The sequence below is a fragment of the Eleutherodactylus coqui genome, chromosome 1 (assembly GCF_035609145.1).
Source record: "Eleutherodactylus coqui strain aEleCoq1 chromosome 1, aEleCoq1.hap1, whole genome shotgun sequence".
Taxonomy (NCBI): domain Eukaryota; kingdom Metazoa; phylum Chordata; class Amphibia; order Anura; family Eleutherodactylidae; genus Eleutherodactylus; species Eleutherodactylus coqui.
The window spans coordinates 483,472,771-483,494,393 of NC_089837.1; the positions used below are offsets into that span (position 1 = coordinate 483,472,771).

The 21,623-nt window shown below is 43.5% G+C and overlaps 1 protein-coding gene across 4 annotated transcripts in view; it reads left to right on the forward strand.

The window, feature by feature from the left end:
- The first annotated feature begins 567 nt into the window (after positions 1 to 567).
- The window catches only part of NCKAP5L (NCK associated protein 5 like), a 79,952-nt gene continuing 58,896 nt past the window's right edge, over positions 568 to 21,623 (forward strand). For 3 of the 4 annotated variants that reach the window (XM_066585814.1, XM_066585847.1, XM_066585839.1), the window contains exon 1: positions 568 to 640. The gene's annotated coding sequence lies outside the window, so the exon portion shown is untranslated. Of the gene's footprint in view, positions 641 to 8,489; positions 8,506 to 21,623 lie in introns of those variants that run through there. The other variant, XM_066585830.1, reaches the window with a different exon arrangement.

Sequence of the window (21,623 nt, forward strand, 5' to 3'; positions counted from 1 at the left end):
GCGGCGTGCTCTGTATTCCTGCACATTTGCGTACCAAAGGTCCCCATCGAAGTCAATGGGGGTTACGCAGGTAGATGCGTGATATGGAACTCATTAGTCTAATTAGCCATTTCAATCTGCGCGATTAAACATGCCGTGCAAGTGCAAAAACAACAGTAGAATACGTAAACTTGCGTACAAAAAAAGCATAGTTCCTTCCGCAAAAACGTAACACTCATTCGCGCAAATACGCTTATGTGAAGCCAGCCTTAGCGTAGAACATCTCAACTCTCCTAAGGCAAGTACCCCCACTCACAGAGCACCCCCAGGCTGTAATCATACTACTAGAGTGCTCTCTGGGCATACTTCTCATAAGCCCCCTACTAAATACAGCAGGGGGCTGCACACAGGAGGGGACCTGTGGGTGACATAAAACATGTGTGTTCTGCCCCAGAACCTTCCCAGTGCGGACCCTTCCCCCCCAGCAGGACTGCACACCTCCGGGACGGGAAACATCTGGGGCCGGCGCCGCCTCCCATTGGCTGCTCGCGGGGGCCGGGGCCGGAGCTTTAAACCGTGACGTCACGGGCCGCGGCGGCTTCGGGTCCTGCAGGGGATTCCGGACTGCAGCGAGACGGGAGCGGGGCTGCGGGAAGAACCGGTGAGAAGGGCGGCGGGGAGCGGAGGACCAGTGGGGGGATCAGTGGGCCCACGATGCCCGACACGGCGGAGGAGGGGGAGTGGTTACTGGGAGATGGACACGGGGGAGCACGTCCTGCCCATTGTGTGTACAGCAGCCAAGGCCACGGAGAACGTCCTCTGGTCACAGCCTGTAATCCGCGGCAGCAGCCTGGGCCCTGCTAATCCTCATCCCGCACCCAGCAATCCGGCCCATCTGCTGCCGAGCCTCAATCCCAGGACCTGCATGTAATGATGGCCGGGAGATGGGGCTGAGGGGGGTAGAAAATCAGTCGGATATTGTATAGTCTAGCTATATCTATCAACTGATATCTACCTACCGTATCATCTCATATCTATCTATCCCGCTATCTCATATTCCGTCAATCAACTGATTGACTATCTATCTAGCATATCAAATCTCACGCTATATCTATCTATCTCTATATCCCATTATCTCTCTCTCCTTTGCTCTCTCTTTCTCTTCCTCTCCTTATCTCTCTCTTTATCTATCTTTATCTCTTTCTTTATCTCTCTCTCTCTTTCTTTATCTCTCTCTCTTTCTTTATCTCTCTCTTTCTTTATCTCTCTCTTTCTTTCTCTCTCTCTCTTTCTTTATCTATCTCTCTATTTCTCTTTTTATCTCTCTCTATTTATCTCTTTCTCTCTCTTTATCTCTCTCTTTCTCTATCTTGCTCTCCCTTTATCTCTTTCATTCTTTCTCTTTATCTCTCTATTTCTCTCTTTCATTATTTCTCTCTCTATCTCTATCTTGCTCTCTTTCTCTATTTATCTTTCTCTCTTTCTCTATTTATCTTTCTCTCTCTTTTATTATCTCTATCTTTATCTCTCTCTTGCTCTCTCTTTATCTCTTTCATTATCTCTCTCTTTATCTGTCTCTTTCATTATCTCTTTATCTTTTTCTCTCTCTTCATCTGTCTCTCTTTATCTCTCTGACTTTTTCATTCTCTCTATTTCTTTTTCTCTTTTTTTCTCTTTTCTTTTTCTCTTTTTCTTTCACCTTTTCTCTTTCTTTCTCTCTGTTTCTTTCTCTTTTTTTCTCTCTTTTTCTTTCTCTTTTTCTCTTTCTCTCTTTTTCTTTATTTTTCTTTCTCTCTTTCTCTCTCTTTTTCTTTCTCTCTTTTTCTTTCTCTCTTTTTTCTTTCTCTCTCTTTTTCTTTCTCTCTCTCTTTTTCTTTCTCTTTCTTTTTTCTCTCTTTTTCTTTCTCTCTCTCTCTTTTTCTTTCTCTCTTTTTCTTTCTCTCTTTCTCTATTTTTCTTTCTCTCTTTTTCTTTCTCTTTCTTTCTCTCTTTTTCTTTCTTTCTCTCTTTCTTTCTTTCTTTCTCTCTTTCTTTCTCTTTCTTTCTCTCTCTTTTTCTTTCTCTTTCTTTTTCTTTCTCTTTCTTTCTCTCTCTCTTTTTCTTTCTCTCTCTCTTTTTCTTTCTTTCTCTCTCTTTTTCTTTCTCTCTCTTTTTCTTTCTCTTTCTTTCTCTCTCTTTTTCTTTCTCTCTTTTTGTTTCTCTTTCTTTCTCTCTTTTTCTTTCTCTTTCTTTCTCTCTCTCTTTTTCTTTCTCTTTTTCTTTCTCTTTCTTTCTCTCTCTTTTTCTTTCTCTCTCTTTTTCTTTCTCTCTTTTTCTTTCTCTCTTTTTCTTTCTCTTTCTTTCTCTCTCTCTCTTTCTTTCTCTCTCTCTCTTTTTCTTTCTCTCTCTCTCTTTTTCTTTCTCTTTCTCTCTCTCTCTCTTTCTTTCTCTTTCTTTCTCTCTCTCTCTTTTTCTTTCTCTTTCTTTCTCTCTCTCTCTTTTTCTTTCTCTTTCTCTCTCTCTCTTTTTCTTTCTCTTTCTCTCTCTCTCTTTTTCTTTCTCTTTCTTTCTCTCTCTTTTTCTTTCTTTCTCTCTCTCTATCTTCATGTCTGGCCACCAGATCCCATAGTGCTATGCAATTTTTTTGCATACATGGACACCTTTTCTATTCAAGCCATTCAGAAATCTGGCCGACTGACAACCCGTGTAAGAGCTGTAATAGCAGCCAAATTGGTTGTCTTCTAGATTTAGGCTTGGTTCACACAGGGCGGAAATTCCACAGAAATCTCACGAAATCTCTGCAGCGGGACGCACTAAAATTCAGCAAGATTTCTGTAGCAGAAAGGCAGCATCAAAACCTGCGCCAATCTGCGCGGGTTTTGAAGCGACTTGCCTGCCTGTATTCTGCTGCGGCCGTCTCTCCCCATAGATAGGAGAGCGCCCGCAGCGGAAACGGCGATACAATTGACATGCCGCGGCTTTGTCAGTTGCAGTGCAGCCCGGCCTCAGTGGACTGTCCGCAGAGTGTGGATGAGATTTTTGCAAATCCACTTTGCTGCTCAGGATCGGGTTTAAGATGGTGGAATTTCTGTGCGGAAAGTCAGCACGGAAATTCTGCGTTAATTCCGCCCCGTGTGAACCCAGCCTTACAAATGGAACAAACAACTACGTATATTGGAAGAGAAAGAACAGCTGTTTCTCTAAGGGCTCTTTTACATGACCATATGCGTTTATACGTTCGCTTGTACGTACCGGATGGCAGACCCCTGACAATCTATTATTTGATGGCTTATCCTGCAAATAGGCCATCAAACATTTGCAACTGGACAACCCTTTTAATGTTTGTTTAGCTGTATTTGGGTGCTGCATGGTACACCATAAGGGGTAGGGGCAACAATAGAAGTTACTGTACATGGCACCGTCCACCTAAGCTCAAGAGCACAAATAGAGGGTGTTCCAAAAAATGTTTACACATTTGAATAGTGATTATCCTCCCTTTAAAAAAAAAAAATCCAAATTGAATATATGGCGGCAATATATAGTAATACGTTGTCTCTAACGATGCCTGATGATCGCTAAAGCCACCTTATGGCCGACAGGAGAGCCAAATAAAATGTCAGAAGATTGCTTGAGTTTCAAGCACTACTGCTGTTTGGATAGGAGTTTGCAGAAATCAGAAGTATCTGGATGTCCATCATGACCACTTTGAGCACCTAATATGATTGTAGAAGTCTCACATGACTTACAGAGGTCCTTGATGTCTATGAAGATCCAGTAATCAAGGTTTTACACAGATATTTTTCATTTTCAAGTGTGTATATATTTTTTGAACACCTTGTACTTATATGTATTAGTGACGATATATGGGTGGTCTATATACAAAGGGGTACCCAACTTCTTCTGATGAGTGGGGCGTTACTAGTACAGGCTCCTGTTGCTGGGTGGATGTCTGCGGACTCTTCTGAGGTGGTATGCCAGCCAATGCTGTTGGGGAAGGTTGCGTTCGTCTCCAGTGATTTTTTTTTTTCCCAGCAAGTTGTTTAGTTTTTCGCCTATTTTGCGATGGTTGATTCATATGGACAACATACAGACTCAACGAGATCCAGGAATACGGAGGGTGAGGCAAGGGTGTCATGCCTAACGCTCAGTATTGTGTGGGCAAACGAGTGACTGGTTCTTCCATCATATCAACGTACCTACCCGCTCAGCACTGAGTGTTGCCTTATCAGTCGTATTCATATGATCTTGCAACGTGTAACTTTTTTTACAAGTGCTTTGAGCAGTGGAAAAGGAAACAAAATATCTCAGCTGCACGTTGTTCGGATGAGTCGGCCGTCCCAAAATAGGTGAAACGGAACGACTTGTTGAAATAAAAAGAAATCACTGGACACTAACGCAACCTTCCCCAACAATATCGGCTGACGTACCGCCGCAGAAGGGTTCCACAGACATTTTACCCGAAAATAAGACATTGTCTTACATTACTTTTTGCCCCAAAAGAGGCACAGGGTCTTATTTTTGGGGGATGTCTTATAATACTTGCCTAGCAGGCGCCATCCAGGTCCCTCGCCGTGTTCCCTCAGTTTTGGCAGGCTTCCACGCAGCTCTCAGCACCGACAGAAGATCGCTTGCTAGTAATGCGGTTTGAAAATCCCGCCTCCAGCAAGCGATTGCTCTGATTGGTTCTCGAGCGCCGTGGGTCAGCCAATCAGAGCCAGCGCTCGATGAACCAATCACAGTCATTCAATGTGATGGTTGTGATTGGTTCATCGAGCGCCGTAGTGATTGGCTGTGCACGGCGCTCGATGAACCAATCAGAGCAATCGCTTGCTGGAGGCGGGGTTTACAAACCTCGTTACCAGCAAGCGATGTTCTGTCAGTGACTGAGAACTATATGGAAGACTGCTGGAACTGCGGATACCAGCAGGAGGGACCTGGACAGCGCCTGCTAGGTTAGTATTGTTTTTGTTTTTCATGTATTGTAGCTAGGGCTTATCTTCGGGTTTAGGGCTTATAAAAAAATCAGGGCAGGGTTGATTTTAGGGGTAGGCCTTATTTTTGGGGAAACACGGTAGTAACACCCCCCTACCAGGAGATGATTTCTGTTACTTTTGGATGCCCCCTCATAAATAAATAAAGCAGCACAGTGAAAGTTTGCTAACAGTGGGTGCAGCACTTCCAAGGACCAAACCTCAAGTCCGCAGTAGGGACCAACAGAGTAACAAAAAAAGGGCAACACTCTAATGAGATGTGTAAGGTTTATATTCCACCCACCCCATGGTTTAAAGGGTTTCTTTGTCCTTAAACCATGGGAGTATAAGCCTTGTACATCTCACTGAAGATATTGGAAGTGCTGCTCCTTTTTGGATTTTAGAGGTAAGTGATCTACTGTTTATTTTGATCTACTAGACACGTTGAGTGCAGAATAAGTCATGGCGTATAAATATTTCTATATACTCTGAGCGGATCCAAAAAGAAAATTGGGTGTGATGTTGTTATCATATGATATAGGAATTACTGAGCTAATCATGCACGCAGTCTCCTCCACAGACGGAGGTCAACTTTTTGGCAGCCAAGCCCTTGTGACAGATGTAAGGAACTTGCATAATAAATGGCTTGGGTTTCACAAGAATGAAAGTTACCCCAAAAGCAGATGTTGTCATTGTTAACAGTGCAGCATTGTTGGGTTGTGAGATCTGCAGGCTGGATATGGGGAGAACAGCTGGGACATAATGTAAGGTTCCTCTACTGTCATTGGATCCTGGTATTTCATTTGGGCTGGAGCAAATGGGAATTGTACATTCCCTGCATGTTTTGTGGAATGGAAGCGGAGTGTGCAGAGTTATTGGAGGAGTTTGTTAATTTCTAGCATTGTCTTTATTAACCCATTCCAATCCACTGTCTGACGTCTGAAGACATTCTGATTGAAGGCTGTACAGCTCTGATGTCGGAAGACGTCCGGCAGGGTATTCTTACTTTAGATTATTGGCAGCTCTGTTGTCAGGAGCCTCTCCAGCATGTCTTATACCGCAGTACTGGCTCTAGCCAGCAGACGGCACCATTGTATAATGGCAGAAAGAGAAAGCCCCCTAGGAAACCCTAAATCCAAAATTGGATTGCAAAGGGTTAAAGGTTTATACTGGGACCTGAGGGATCAGTAAGCCCTGAATAATATAGGCTCTATGAAACTTTGATGCCTTGTTTATTATGCTGAGCATTATATTGCTATGCATTGTACTGAATAAGTAATGCATTCTGTGCATAGGAGGACGTGTAAGGCCTCGGTCACTAATGTACACTTGTTGAACTAAAAATAAATATTTAGTATTCCCCTCCTTTCCGGTCGCGGGGAGCAGTAGTCCTCTTCCTTTTTGGTTTACCAGCACTTCAACTAAACAAGATACATCAAGACCTCTAGTAGGTAGGGTTGCCACCCGGCTGGTAGGCCATCAGCCTTACTGGTAATTGGGTCCAAAGGCCAGGTGGTAGCCCTCTCCTTGATGCACTTGGCCCCACTCGTATATCTCGAATTTACCCTCAGGGTGGCCATAAAATAGGTGAATATTGGTCAAACCTGTCTACCTGCAGCTTACCTCTCTAAACATATGAATACTCGGCTGAGAGGACACAAGGGAAGCCACTGTTGGCTCCAGGAGAGATATGATGTGGAGTCCCGGATTAAATAGTGCAACGTGCTGTGCAATTCTCATCCAGGAAAATTTCTTCTCACTTGCTAGAGGCAGTCTGAACGGACCCTATTATAGTCCATGGGGTCTGTTCAGCACCATTCAAGTCCAGCATAGGGTAGACCCGGCACTTCCAGTTTTTCTGTTGTTTGGCTTGAAGGACAGAGACGAACAACAGAGTCAAACAACAGTAGTTGAAACCTAGTCTAAACTATGTATGTGTGGGCTTCTGGTAGAGATATCTGGATGAATTGCTCAGTAAGGTTTTCTTTGCACATTTGATGAGACCAGATGAGAATCCAGATAGTCTGTAGGCCAAAATGCAATAAACTGTCTACAAGAAAGCAATTTTTTATTCTTCCTCACTCTTCACTAGAAGTAAGAAAATTAATCTTCTATACAGCAAAGAGGTAAGCATCCCACTTGTGACACGGCTGTATGGACCCTTATTACCTGCAGATGTATACAGTAGAGGATGGTGGCACCTTCTTTATTTCTAACATGTCTGAAGTTGATTGACCAGCTCCTACGCCAGTGGTACCCAACCAGTGGCTCGGGAGCCATATGTGGCTCACAAACCCTGGCCATGGGAGTTCTGAGTTGTGCTGATGTATTGCCAAAATATATTTTTGCAGACTTGTCCTAGCCACCAAACAATGCAAACAGCAACTTTGGGCATGACGCATGTTTGGGCATGTTCAAAGGTGTAAGTAAATGTGATCGCGTTGCAACTTGCAAACGTGACCCAACGACCAAAAAGTATCCAAACCTGATGAATTTCTTGCAACTTCTGGCAACTTGCAAGTTGCAATGTGACTGACCCCAATCCCTTATATTATGATGCAATGTAGCAGGGCCTTAATGCCATGGGTTGTGCCCAAAGTTGCTATGTAGACCTAGTCTAAAAATGACTTTCCTCCCTTTTGGAGTTGAACGTGGCTCCCGATCATCACTCAAGTGTGAATGTGGTTCACAACGTACATAAGGTCCTGCACAATGCTGAGGAGACATTATTTTTGCACTGGTATGCAATTATCATGAAATGTTATCAGCATTGTGTAACTTTTGGGAAGTTGTGAAATTATGGCGGTTTTGTCCTTCCAGTTACGAGAAAGCCAGATGGTCACATAGCAAACCCTCCTGATCTGTATGAAGATATATGGGTGCAATTCTGAGTTATTGGCAAATAATACCTTTGAATGTCAAGCCAGACCAATGCTCCTTGTGATTAGTGTCCGTTCATAGATTTCCAAATGTATTGGCCTTTACTGAGTATGTCCCATGTAGGATCTTTAACTACATAGCGCATAGGAAAAAAGGACAGTCTAACGACCCTCTACGCCCTACATAGGTTTCAATATATGATTACTTGTGGATTAAAAAGCGTAAAACGGACATGAAAAAGGATTTGGGAATTTTAGCTGACACTAAACTCAAAGGGATTGTCCAACTGTAAACTACTGATGGCCTATCCTTAGGATAGGTTATCAATAGTAGATGGACGGGGACACTTGTTGATCAATAGTCCACCTGGCCATTGTGCTGAACTGATTTCTGTAGGAAGCAGACAGCTCCATTCTTACTACAGTGGCCAGGCTTGGTATTGTAGGCCAAGTTCCCATTCATTTTAGTGGGAACTTAGTCTGCAATACCAAATCTGGCCATTGCAGTAAGAATGGAGCTGTTTGCTTCCTGCAGAAATTGGCTCAGTACACAAATACACCAGCTGATTGGTGGGGATCCCAAACCATGCACGCCTGCAGAGTATTAGGCTGAAGTGGTTGAGCCTATATCTTTTTTTTTTTCTTAGCTTTCAAGTGGTGTGAACTCTGTAGAAAACTACTTTCACAGATATTTTAAGGTAAGCAAGCTCCTTGTAAATTTCCAGCGATACTTACAAATGGATTTTCTTAAAATAAATAATAGCAAAATAAACGTCTTCCTTGGAGGCTTTAAATACAACAGCGACTTTTAAGAAAAACAATAGAATTGTTTGACTGCATACTATCATTTGATCTTCCTGCTCCGGCTTTGTATACTCTGTGGGGTATGTTTTTCTGAATGGATATACTTACAATGGAAAAGCTTTCAGACATATTCTTTAACAGTAAAACAGATGTCTGCCTGATTATAGAGATTAGTCGGAGAAAATAGAAAACAAACAATGGCGCCTCCCGTGGAAATATCACCCTATAGAGAGCAAGAAAAGTGGCTGCTGCTGGATCAATACTCCTGTCTAGTGTTAGGCAAACCTAAGCAGTAAAACCCTCTTTTGGGTCAAACTTTGCTAAAAGTTTGGGTTGGCTGTCCCCGAACCGAGATTTTGGCCAAGCTTGACTTGAAACGAGGTTCTACTGCTTTGGTCCGCTCAACACTAGCCCTGAACACTGGTGCCTAAGAGCCATAAGGAGCCACACTGAGTGTTCTACAGGACTCTTAGAAGGTGCCATACACTAGATTTAGAGTTTAATTAATGAATTTGGACCAAACTGAACTTTTTGCAAAAGCTCGGCAAACCGGCCCTACCAAGCTTTTCAATAGTTCACCAGTCCTGTCCACACGGAAGGTGGCATCACGGTCTTAGTGGGCCAGTCCAATTAGCTCTTACTGGGATCCCAAGGTGGCACCTGTATTTCTGTAGGGCACAGTGATCTATGAAGGGAACAGGACTATAGTAAGGATCAGTGACCTCCCACGGGGTACTGAAAACATGGTCCGCTATGATTTCTAACTCGGAGTGAAAAGTCTTGGCACAGGGTGCGCAGTCGGTTACAGGCTTTTCATCTCTGCAGGGTTGCAGATTTGGATGGAATATGTAGTTGTGCATGGAGTTAATTAGTTACCATAGTGATTAAACTTGAGGAAAAGCAGATTTATGGAAGGAGATTTTAATGTTCACATTCGCACATGGATGGGTTCGGTTGCAAAGAGTTTTTTGCAAGTTGGCGAATTTATATGTGAAATTTAATGGTTACATGGAAAGTCTGACAAGTTGAATCTAAGCCTCTGCTTGCTGGGAGAACCATGGTTTTCAGTGCAAGGTACTCTGTGTCTTAGACCTCCATAGGTGGGATTCATGAACGATGCGTTGGTGGTAGTAAAATGTGGTGGAAGTGCGTTGGTTACATCATCTTGACCTCCATAAATATTCATACATTACGTCTAGTAGAAGACCCTGCGGATGTTCTATTGCTCCTTTAACCACTTCCTCTGAGACGCCGAGGTCACATCCTCTCCATGTGCCTCAAACACTCTGCAACATCGTGTGGGACTTCAATGAATCAGAAGACAAGACTTTTCTTGTGTTGAATTCATACTTTTTTAAGTACCAACTATGTAAGCTTAAAGGGAGAGGCGAGTTCATTCCGTTAATTGGGTTACATTCCAAAGGCCTGTTGGTCCAGGGGTAATGCATGACTGGAATTGGTCTGCATGGACATCCATTACTTGGTAATTCGGAGATTGGCTTCTTGGGTGTAGACGTTGTACCAAGATAGACTTGTCACCTATCCACAGGATAGGTGCTAAACGTCTGATCAGTGGGAATTTCACTGCTGAGACCCCCACTGATCCGGGGAACGGGAGTTCAGTTTGCCCCGGCCTTCTCCTTGTGGGCTTGCTGCATTCCCTATAGTAAGGAGGAGACTTGATTGGAACTATGGCTGCGCATGCATGGTGTCGCTTCATTCCTTTCAATGGGGCTGAGGGCTCCTTCACACTGGCGACCGTGATATCGCCACAAGAAAATCACGGCAAAATCACAACTTTTCCCCCCGTGATTCTTGAGCGTTAGCACTTCTTTTTCTCGCAAAAACATAGCTGCCACTTGTCTCCATAGGGAAACATGGGAGATTAAAAAAAACGTAAAACGCAGAAAGATAGGGCATGCCGTGAAATTTTTTCTCGGAACATGAGTGAAAACATTGCAAAAGTGAAGGAAATTATTGAAAATCATTGGTTTCATAATTTTGAGATTTCACTCTCGCATCGCACGAAAATCGCGTGATTTAATCGCCAGCGTGAAGGCAGCCTAAGGGCTTAGTCACACGGGCGCATCGGCACCTGTACACAGGAGCCGATGCACCCGTGTGACTGAGCCCTTACTGCAGGAAGAAGACGGCTGTACTTCAAGATGGACGAGTCCCCGCAGCGCCGAAGAAAGAACACATGACCGGCAATGAAGCCGGTCACATGTTCTTTCTTCCAGCGCTGCAGAGAGACGGCCGTCCTGAAGTGCGTCCGTCTTCTACCTGCAGTCACACGGGCGCCGATGCACCCGTGTGACTAAGCCCTAAAAGGGAAATAGCCAAGCGCTTTTTTTCATCAGCCCTATTGAAATGAATGGAGTGGCCAGCGTTCCATTCCATTTGATCTCACTGCAGGTGGGAGAAGCATCCCCACAGTGACAGAGGAGGACATTGGACCCTTGGTCTTGGGATCACAGTAATCAGATCCGTGCCTGTTAGACTTTTATCACCTATGTTGGTGCAACCCCTTTAAGCGCCCCCCCCACCTCCCTTTCACTGCCCTATATATAAATGTATGCCCCCTGATTTTGAATTTATTATATTATCACTAGTGACCCTCTGATTTGACAGATCAGTTTTCCTTATGGCGGTTTTCTAGGACTTAAAGGGGTTTCCAGTGTCTAAGTGAATGACAACGACTGAGCGATCACTATTAAAACCTAACGATTAGTGAACGAGCCAGCGATGATTTTCATGCCTGCATCAAATTAATGCCGAACGAAAAGCAAACGATTTATCCTTCATCGTTGGATGGAGTGATTTGCTTGATAACTGTTATGCGTAACCGTGTGCAGCGAGCGAACGATCGGTGATAAATTGTTAATTTCCGCTGATCAGATCTTTCACACGGACCTAAAAATCATCATTCATCTGCTGTGTAAATGGGTATTGTAACGAGTTACTGAATAGAAAGCGGGGGCAGAAAGGTTGACTAGAGGCGCGTTAAGGTTCAAATTAACGATCAAAACTACCCAATTACTGCTCGGTGTAAATGCAGGGCAAGTAAACAACTTTTTATGTAGATTATGCAGAAATGCAGTCCTAAGCTCTCGCTCACGACCTGAAGGTTGTGAGCTCTCAATCCCCGCTTGGTTCAGGTAAGCCGGCTCAGGGTTGACTCGGCCTTCCATCCTTCCGAGGTCGGTGAAATGAGTGCTTGGGGATAAGAAGATGACTGGGAAAGGCAATGGCAAACCAACTCGCAAAAACAGTCTGCCAAAAAAGTCACCCTAGGAGTCAGTCATGACTCGGTGCTTGCATCGGGGGATGTCACCTTACCATATAGATTTTTTTTAAATCCGTAAGTACCTTCCTCCTCTTGCCGATCAACACAATCAATCTGTGTCGTTCCTGAAAAGAAGAGCTCAGTGTTTCTTTAACTCCACTCCTTCCATCCCTTGTAAAGTTAGTGGTTAATTTTCTGTCTCTTGTTTGCTAATGTTAAAGGGAATGTGTCACTCATATATTTTATGCTAATTAAACCAAATAGTGAAATATTTTCCATTTTCTCATTTTGTTTTTTTTCTGTTCTGATTGTATATTCTTTAATTCTATTGTGTGTTCATGTCTGAGGACGGCCATCCTGTCTGAGCTGTAGTTAAATAGCATTGAGAGGGATGCTGTACAGTAACCTCATGCCCCATTCACTCAATGGACATGAGCTGACTCATTGACTTCTATGGGAGAGTGTTATAGACATGATCTCTGACCTGTGTAGAGATCATTGTGCAGACAGGGAGAGGAGGTGAGCTGTGACTCCTATTATGAATGGTGAATGTTGTGTTATTTACACAGGGTGAAGCAAAATTCTGGAAATACCTGTTCAAATGGTGTAATAATGACAAAACTGATTTCCAATTGTGTGAAAGTATTAATTTGGAGGGAATCTATAAATATTTGGGTGGAGGAGATGTTTTTAGCGGCCTTTTTGAATTCCACCACATTGAATCAGCTCTTAAATTCTAGCCAAGACTGATATATGACATGACCCCCTTACCATTTGAAAATCCTGAGCTGAACTCAATATGGTGATGTTCAAAATGGCCACCAAAAATGTCTCCTCCTCCAAAAAATTTTGCCTCCCTTCCAATTAATGCTTCCACAAATTGTAAGTCCTTTTTTTTTTATTATTACACCAGTTGAATGGGTGTGTCCAGACTTTTGCCTCACCTTGTATAATAGCTTGCATTGTAATCCTGCCTGTGATTATAACGGAGCAGGACATGTTAGACTGTTATTAGGCTTAGTGGCCAGTGTAGAAACTGCAGGATATTAGAATCCTTTTTGTTATATAGATTGCGACATTGAAAATTAGAAAAAAAATATCACCAAACATTTTAAATATGTTTAATATTAAGACTTGATTTATACAGTATGTATATTTTCTGAAGACACATTCCCTATAGGGTCCCTGTGGATAGGGGGAGCACAGAACTGGTTCACATCACTCATAGGGAGGAGCTGGGGTGTGCCCTCTTTAGAGTCACTGTGGCAGTCGTGTGTGCCAACTCTTAAATACTACTGATTAAAGCTTCAATGAGCAATGTAAGTGTGGGCATGTCCGTATTGGCATGAATCTCTGCTGGACTTTCATCCAGCTCATCTATCCATGCTGCAGACAACCGCACTGCTCACTTGGCCCTGAAGGTATCCATGTGCAGAAGACTGGCATTGGGCACAAAGAAGGAAAATTCTTTGTGGCTTGTGTCATAAAACAGGGCATCCAATGGGAAACTCTACAAAAGCGCCGTCAGTCCGTGTCCAGTAGCCTTTATTTGCTATAAGTTGGTATGTTGATGAATCTATGATCATCAATGGGAGTTGACAGGTTTGCTAATGTGGTATTTGGCACCCTTCAAGCCTTCCTGGCAGCATTTAAACTGAGTAACATAAGGCTGGAGTTTGTTCCAATTAGAACAACAGTGTGACTCCATAGGGGTCTACGTAGTGGTCTTTCCTTTATGTCTGCAGGATGGACATAGTTATATAGATTTATCTGAAGGTTTGACCAACTTAATTTTTTTAACTTGCTGAGCAGTGACTGTTGTAATTAAGTAGATCACTGGGGATAAAAAGCAGTGCTACGGTATACACAGGGTGGTGCAGAAGTAGTTATGTCATTTTTAATGCAATGGAAGTACAAAACCAGTTCAATGACATAAATGGTAACAAAGGGAAATAAAAGTAAATCTTGTTATTAGTATAGGGCCAAGTTATTCTGCAGCGCTTTCAGGTAATTTATTTATTACCCCCCACCAAGCTGGGTACTCATTTTACCGACCTCGGAAGGATGGAAGGCTGAGTCAACCTTGAGCCGCTACCTGAAGCATGCGGGGATTGAATTCGCAACCTTCAGGTCGTGAGCGAGAGCTTAGGACTGCATTTCTGCTGACCTAACACTCTGTGCCACATTACAATTAAACATCCAAAAAGTGCAACTAATATCTCTTTTCTACAAAGCGATTAACCATTGCACCTCAAGATCAATGCAAGCTTGGAAACCAGGGGTGTAACTAAAGGCTCAGGGGCCCTGATACAAAACGTGAGCTGGGGCCCCCCTCTATCTGTATCTGCACCAGTACCCATACCTAAACCATGCTGCACAGAGACATAACTTGAAGCTTCTGGGCCTCAATGCAAAACCTGTAACAGGGCCCCCAACTATAATGCTTTATTCATAGTACTGGGCTCCCTATATGGAGAAGAGAGGCCTTATGGGTCCCCTAAGGCTCCTTGGCCCGGGTGCAACCGCATCCCCTGCACCCTCTATAGTTACGCCCCTGTTGGAAACAATAAACCACGCTTATCAACCCCCTGATACTTTATTCCTGCCCGGATTATCACATCTGGACTGCTGTCATGACTTCAGAGTTTTCGGGTCCCCAATAAACACAGTTGAATCTGTTAACACCTCTAGACACATGGAAGTAGCCTCATCAGTCCACAGCACTAGTCATTGCAACACTGTGTCAACTTATCCCATTTCAACAGCCGATACATTGTAGCCTGCGATCACAGAGGAATTCAATAACAGTTGCAAGAATTACTTAGTGAATGGAGGTGGAGCGGCCAGCAATCGCTCCGACCTCTAGCCCTCATTCACAGTAAACAGGCAGTCGTTCATAGATGAAAAACTGCCTGTTTACACCGGCTGATCGTCACTTGATTTTTTATGCCTGCAGGAACCGAAAGAATTATCGCTCATCGCTCAGTCGCCCAGCCAGCGGTTATCGTTCCGTGTAAACCGGTCCTTACAATTCATATCACTGTACTGGTTTTGTAACGCCATGGCATTAAAAATGATCTATTTCTGCAGCACCCGTATATAATTCCTATTATGCCTCGCTACATCAAATATTCAAATTATTCCGTAAAGTACTGAGAAATGTTCAGCGTTGCCCATCGGCTAGTAGTCTGGAATTAGTAGTTGACTCAGTGAGTATCTGTGTGTGTTGGATAGAAAAGCATTCTGTGGTTGGAGCAGTAGCAGAAATACCAGACGTGTCATTTTCTGTTTAACTCCCCCCCCCCAAATAAAACAAGTTACCGGAACCATGAAAAGAAAACTCTGCAGCATCAGTTCTGTCATTCGCAGTCTCCTGACTTCTGCTACTCTTTAGTTTTGCATCGTCCTCTGCATTAAAGTTACTTGTAAGAATCCTGACAGCTATTAAGTATTGGCAGCCGAGTCCGGGGAACCAGTCGTCTTTTTGTGTTCTTGCTGTTTATATGCACTTTTGTTACATGTTCCGGACGAGCCGCGTTTATGGGTGAAAGATGTCTGTTTGCGTTGCGAGGGTCGAATATGTTGATATGTGTCCCGTTTAGGAATAGCTGGAAAGTGTTTGCATGAAGAAAACCTAGGGGGATGAGCTCATTTAGAGAGGAGCAGCAGATGTTACAATGATGCAATTCAGTTTTTTTTTACATGTTTTCTTGTTTTTAACTTTAAACTGCACTTTGCTTAAAGGGGAAATCTAGTCCAAAATGATACATCATGGATACATATGAGAGGATTGTATTAAAGCCACCCTCCGGACCTGGAGAAGCAAAGATGGCCGCACCACTTTTTTGACTACCTGATGCACATCGTACGCTTCGGTAGTCTAAGACACTACGTGCTGCTCTGATTGGCCAGTAGTGCTCACATGGGCAGCATTGGTTAAACACAGCAGTGTCGTAGACTAATGATGCATACTAAGGGCTCCTTCACATGACCGTATGTGTATTTGCAGGCACCTTAGCGCTGCGTTTTTGCGGAGTGAATTAGGCTTTTTTGCACGTGCATCGGCGTATTTTACTGTAGTTTTTGAATCCGCAAAACATGTTCATTTGCACACAGCAAGCAAAGACGCACTGATTGAAATGGCTAATTAGTCTTAACGTGTTCCAGATGTGGTGTTCTTCCAGCGGAATTCCGCAGTGTTTCACGCATCTCCTTGCGTATTGCACCCCCACATTGACTTCCATGGTGACCTTTGGTGTGCAAATGTGCAAGAAAATAGTGCATGCTGCGGATGGGGGAGGGTTGGGGCTACCAAAATTCGCAGGAAAGTACATGCATGTGAACGAAGCCATCAATGGTTCTATTCTCTGCATATTGCGTGTGCAGTAAGTGTGCAAATACACCCGTGTGAGAGATTTCTGTTTCTGGAAATGTTGCAACATTCCAAGAAAGTAACATTCTACCCAAAGGCCGTTTCCTTAGATTGGGCTCACATCTGCACCGGAGACTACCTTCGGAGCCTGCTGCGCAAATCTTACATAAAATCCCAGACAACACAGTATATTGATACCAAAAAATGACTTGCTGGAATAAGAGAGGAGGCAAAAATCTGCATCCGACTTTATTGCGGTGTAGTCCCATCCATGCTCCTATTTATTGCAGTGGGCAATTAATGTAATTATTCAATAGAGCATACTGCGTGTTTTTTTTGCACGCGTAATATACACTTATGTAAACTAACCCTTGAAACCAACGGGCTCTATTCACTGCGTATTGCTTGCACTATTTTTTTATGCCTAATACGCCGCGCAAAAACATCCCGTGTAGAAGGTCCCTTACAGTACATGCCAAGATGCGGAAACCACATGTGGCCAAACCTCTGCCTACTGCGGTAGTCAATGGCCATGTGATTTTTGCCGGCATTATTGGCAAGGTAGTGCAGCCATTGGCCATCGCAGGTGGGCGGGGGTATCAACTGCATATGGTTACCGCTTCATCAAACCATGCCCTTGGATGCATCCACTAACTTCTCCTTATAGGACCATCTGCTTACAGTATGTGTACCCCCAGACAAAGTAATGCTGATGCGTGACTTGAACCAGGGAGTGTATCCAGCTCAGTATTAACCCTTTGCAATCCAATTTTGGATTCAGGGTTTCCTAGGGGGCTCTCTCTTTCTGCCATTTTACAATGGCGCCATCTGCTGGCTAGAGCCAGTACTGCGGTATGGGACATGCTGTAGAGGCCCCCGACAACAGAGCGGCCAGTAATATACAGTAGGAATACCCTGACGGACGTCTTCCGACATCGGAGCTGTAGAGCCTTCAATCAGAATGTCTTCAGGCGTCAGACAGTGGATTGGAAAGGGTTAACGTGGTTGGGTATTATCTTGTATTACTGTGGGTGTTGATGTTTAGTTATATCATTTTTACCCAGTGTGACATTAATAAAGTTGAATTAGTTCTGTCCTAAATCTGTCATTTTTGGCTTTGGTGTGTACAAGTCTAGGGAGGCACAGAACTTAGTGTATTCATTTAGGAAGTCCACAAATTATTGCTTGTGTGGGGCAGCTTTTCTGAAACGTCTATGTATTAATATCCCCTAAAGGGGAACTCTATATTTCAGACACTTCTAACATTCTGCCTTGGAAATTCATTGAGTCCAAAAAAAAAAAGCAATATGTCTAGTATTCCAAGGGATATGACTACATTACTGGACCCTGTGGCCATGTTGTACGAGCTTGGAACCTGCCAATGTTATCCAAACAATAGCTAGAAGTAGAATTTTCCGTGAAGGTTTCAGCTATAAAACCTTAAACACATGTTACTCGCATTGCTATTTTTGTTATAGGAAGCAATTTGCCAGCAAACATGCGTGATGAAGTTGGACAGAACTTGCATTTTGGTGCCTGGGGCGAGTGGCCAGATCATGTGCTCAATGTTCATGGACTGAATGGACAGATTTATCCAGTGTGCTGAAACCTGATGTGAAAAACATCTGCACCCCTGTATACTGTAGGGATAACCCTATCTAATACCTTTTGCCCATTTTCTCTCCCCTCCATGTAGTGGTTGCCATAATTTCAGTCTTTGACTCCATTGGGTAATCAGGTTCTGCTTCGTCTTTGGCCGCTGTAGAGATACCCATCTAATAGTACATTGGACCTCCTTTCACCTTTAGAACCACAATTCCAGGCATACATTCCACTAGATGTTGCAATCATTCTGTAGGAATATTGGCCCATGCGGACAGAATAGTTTATTGGATTTGTGCAAATTTGATAGAGGTATTGACCAGCTCTTAACAACTGACAGGAAGGGTTCATCGATTCATGCTGCTTACACCAAATTGCAACCCACCCATCAACATGGTACATAAAAAATCTGGATTCATCTGACCAGGTGATGTTTTTCTGCTGCTCAGTGATCCAATTTTAGTGTTTTTTCCCCGCTGCTGTCTTGTCTTGCTTTTTCTCTGAGACAACAATAGCCCTTGAAATGATCATCTGCAGTTATAGCCTATCGTCGTAAGGAATGATGGCGCGTTGTGCATTCGGACATGTTAGTTGGAGCACCAGGGTTGTATTTGGTCACAATTTGCTTGACTGTTTCTTAGAATGATTTTTGACATTCTCCTGTGACCCCTTTCGTCAAACAGTTGTTTCACAGCACCCCCTTTCACTAGATGCTTTTGCTTGATCGCACCAACTCTGTTACATAATAAAACCTCACAAGGTTGGCAGTTTTTTTCTTAAATACTTGCCCTGGCTAGTCTAGCGCCAATAGCCATAGGGGTGTATCTATAGGGGATACAGAGGATGCAGTTGCAACCTGGCCAAAGAGCCTTAGGGGGCCCATAAGGCCTCTCTTCTCCATATAGGGAACCCAGTACTATGAATAAAGCATTACTAATTGGGGGCCCTGTTATAGATTTTGCATTGTGGCCCAGAAGCTTCAAGTTACGCCTCTGCCAAGCCTTATTTCAGATTGCTCGATTTGGGGGAGGGGTTATCTGCGCAGGCTGCTCCCTACACTCACAGGCTGACAGAGCTACAGACAGACAGTCTGCATTCTTCACATCTCTGCTGTTACAACACGTGTGCGCCAAGCTGCTGGTTGAACCAGAGACATGCAGTGCAGCATGGGAAGTAAAGCTACCTTTACATGGGCCGATAGTCGTCCAAATAATTGCCCAAATGAGCGTCTGACAAGGCACGGAGTGAAAAGCAGCTCACTGAAATAGAATGACTGTTGAGTGTAAACAGGAGTTGCTCAATCTTTAGCCGACTCCTGTTTACTGTGAATGGAGGCAAGCAGGTTGGAACAATCCTCAGCCCGCTTCGACACCATTCACTTAACCGACTATTGCTCCTGTGTAGAACACAGGGGCAATGGTCAGCGGTATGAGTGTCTTGCGCTTAGAGTTATACCTTGTAAAGGTACCTTAAGGGAAAGTAAGGGCAGAGCAGTTAACTACTGTTAGAATGCTAGGCTTTCTACATGCTCCCTGCCTGAGGATTGCGAACAGCAGGGCAGCAGAAGAATGGGGAAGACCACCTGAAAATCAGAACTTACAGACATGAAACGGGGTACAAACAGAAACAAATGTGGGTAAGGAGAACCTGTTGAGAACTTGGGTATGCTTTAAAAATGCTCGCTGGTTGGCTATACATCTCCCCATGTAATTGAGGAGATGTGCTGCCAAACAATGACAAATCTACGGGAGCGAACAATCAGCTTTATGATTATTTGTCCTTAAAGAAACTCTGTCACCAACTTCTAGCCCTATAAGCTAAGCTTATAGGCTGGAAGGTCAACCGCTGAGTCGATGATATAAGTTTTATACTTTCCTCCCCTGTCATTCCCCCTGTGTGAGTGCTGAAAGCCGCCGCTCAGAGCATTGGGTGGTGCGCTAAATAGTCCGACCATTCTAATTTTATAAGGGGCGACTACTTGGTAGTGCCGACACTGGGGGAACAATGGGGAAAGTAAGTATAACACTTACCTTCCCGGACTCAGTGGGTCACCTACTTTCATCCATAAGCTTAGGTTATAGAGGCTAAAAGTAGGTTACAAGAGTCCCTTTAATAGTCTGAATCAGCCTGACTATAGGCCCGTTGATTGGAGCTCATCTACTGGAGTGAAGTTGCGCCATATAAAAGGAGCCTAAGGCATTTCGGTATATTTTTCCCTGGTCAACGGGGTTGTAAAGTTGGCAAGCCAAACTTCTGACTCCAACTTCTCTATTTTTTTTTCAGGCTCAGACTCCAACTCCTTCATAAATGGCTCTTGGTTTAGTAATAACCTAGTAATAACACGTTTACTGCAGTAAAATGGTAGCAACTAACTTAATATATATATTAAGAGATTATTTCATAAGTTTATGTTGAAGCCAGAGTTGGCATCGGTACATTTCTACTCCCTCCGACTCAACAGCCCTGCTGGTCAGATGTCTGAAGTCCAACACTCTTCAGCAATGTTCTTCATAAAACACCTCAATTGAATTTCTGCTCTTTTGTGGACAGCTTGAGATCACTGAAAACCTTGAACACCAGATCTAAATACCAATAAATACATGTAAACAAACGGTGAGTGTGCTCAGTGACCGCTCCATCTCGGTAATGTAGATGTATCCTAGGAAACTATTAGCTGCTAATTGTCTACAGCTTAAATGTACATTTTGTGCTTTCATCTTATTACATCAGCTGCCGTTTTATTAACTGTTAGTACAGTCTTTTTTTTTTACTTTACAGCATAAAAAGTTGCATAGAACTTGCTGTGTGGGACTCGGCCATGTCGCACATAAGTGGGTACATTATTACTCTGTGGCATTAAGGGGGGGGGGGGGAAGGGGTGTAACTATAGGGGATGCGGTTGCACCCGGGCCCAGGAGCCTTAGGCCTTAGGGGGCCCATAAGGCCTCTCTTCTCCATATAGAGAGCCCAGTACTATAAATAAAGCATTATAGTTGGGGGCCCTGTTACATGTTTTGCATTGGGGCCCAGAAGCTTCAAGTTACGCCTCTGGGTGGGGACATTGTGTAGATCAGGAAAAGGGAAGGCTAGAAAAGCATGAATCTTTTTGAAGAATTTAACCCTCTATTAAAAGTGTCAACAGTTGGTTACATTCTTCAAAAGGATTCATGTGTGAATGGGAAGTATGAGACATCTATAACACTGCTGACCTGATGATCTCCTAACACTAATTCAGGGACTATAAAACCTTCACATCTATGTTTGTATTTCTTTTATAGTATTCTTTTAAGTGTAAATTAATTCCACCATGTCTGTGCCTTGGCATAAGTATGTGTGTATATATATGCATGCCTCTTTAGATCCATTTCATTATGCCTTGATGAAGGACCCTGTGAGGTCTGAAAGCTCGCATTAACATCATGTATTTTTGTGAGCCATTAAAGGTATCATATCTACAAGATTACCTGGTTTCTCTTACTGAGAACAATACACGTAGCCAGTAAAGGTTACATCCTTCTGAAGACCATTTTCTCATTTATAAATAACAATCAATCTCCGCCATGGGGCGGCCTATGACAGCCGGGAGTCCTGGGCACATAATCACTGTCATTTTCTATATAACCACTCTGCAAACGAACGACATGTTTTCACAGTTGCACTTCTGGAGTGTCTCTGACCAAGCAACCATTCTTGAAAACCACAATCATTTTTATACTCCCAATTGAAGTCCTTAAGGAAAAGCATCATACATA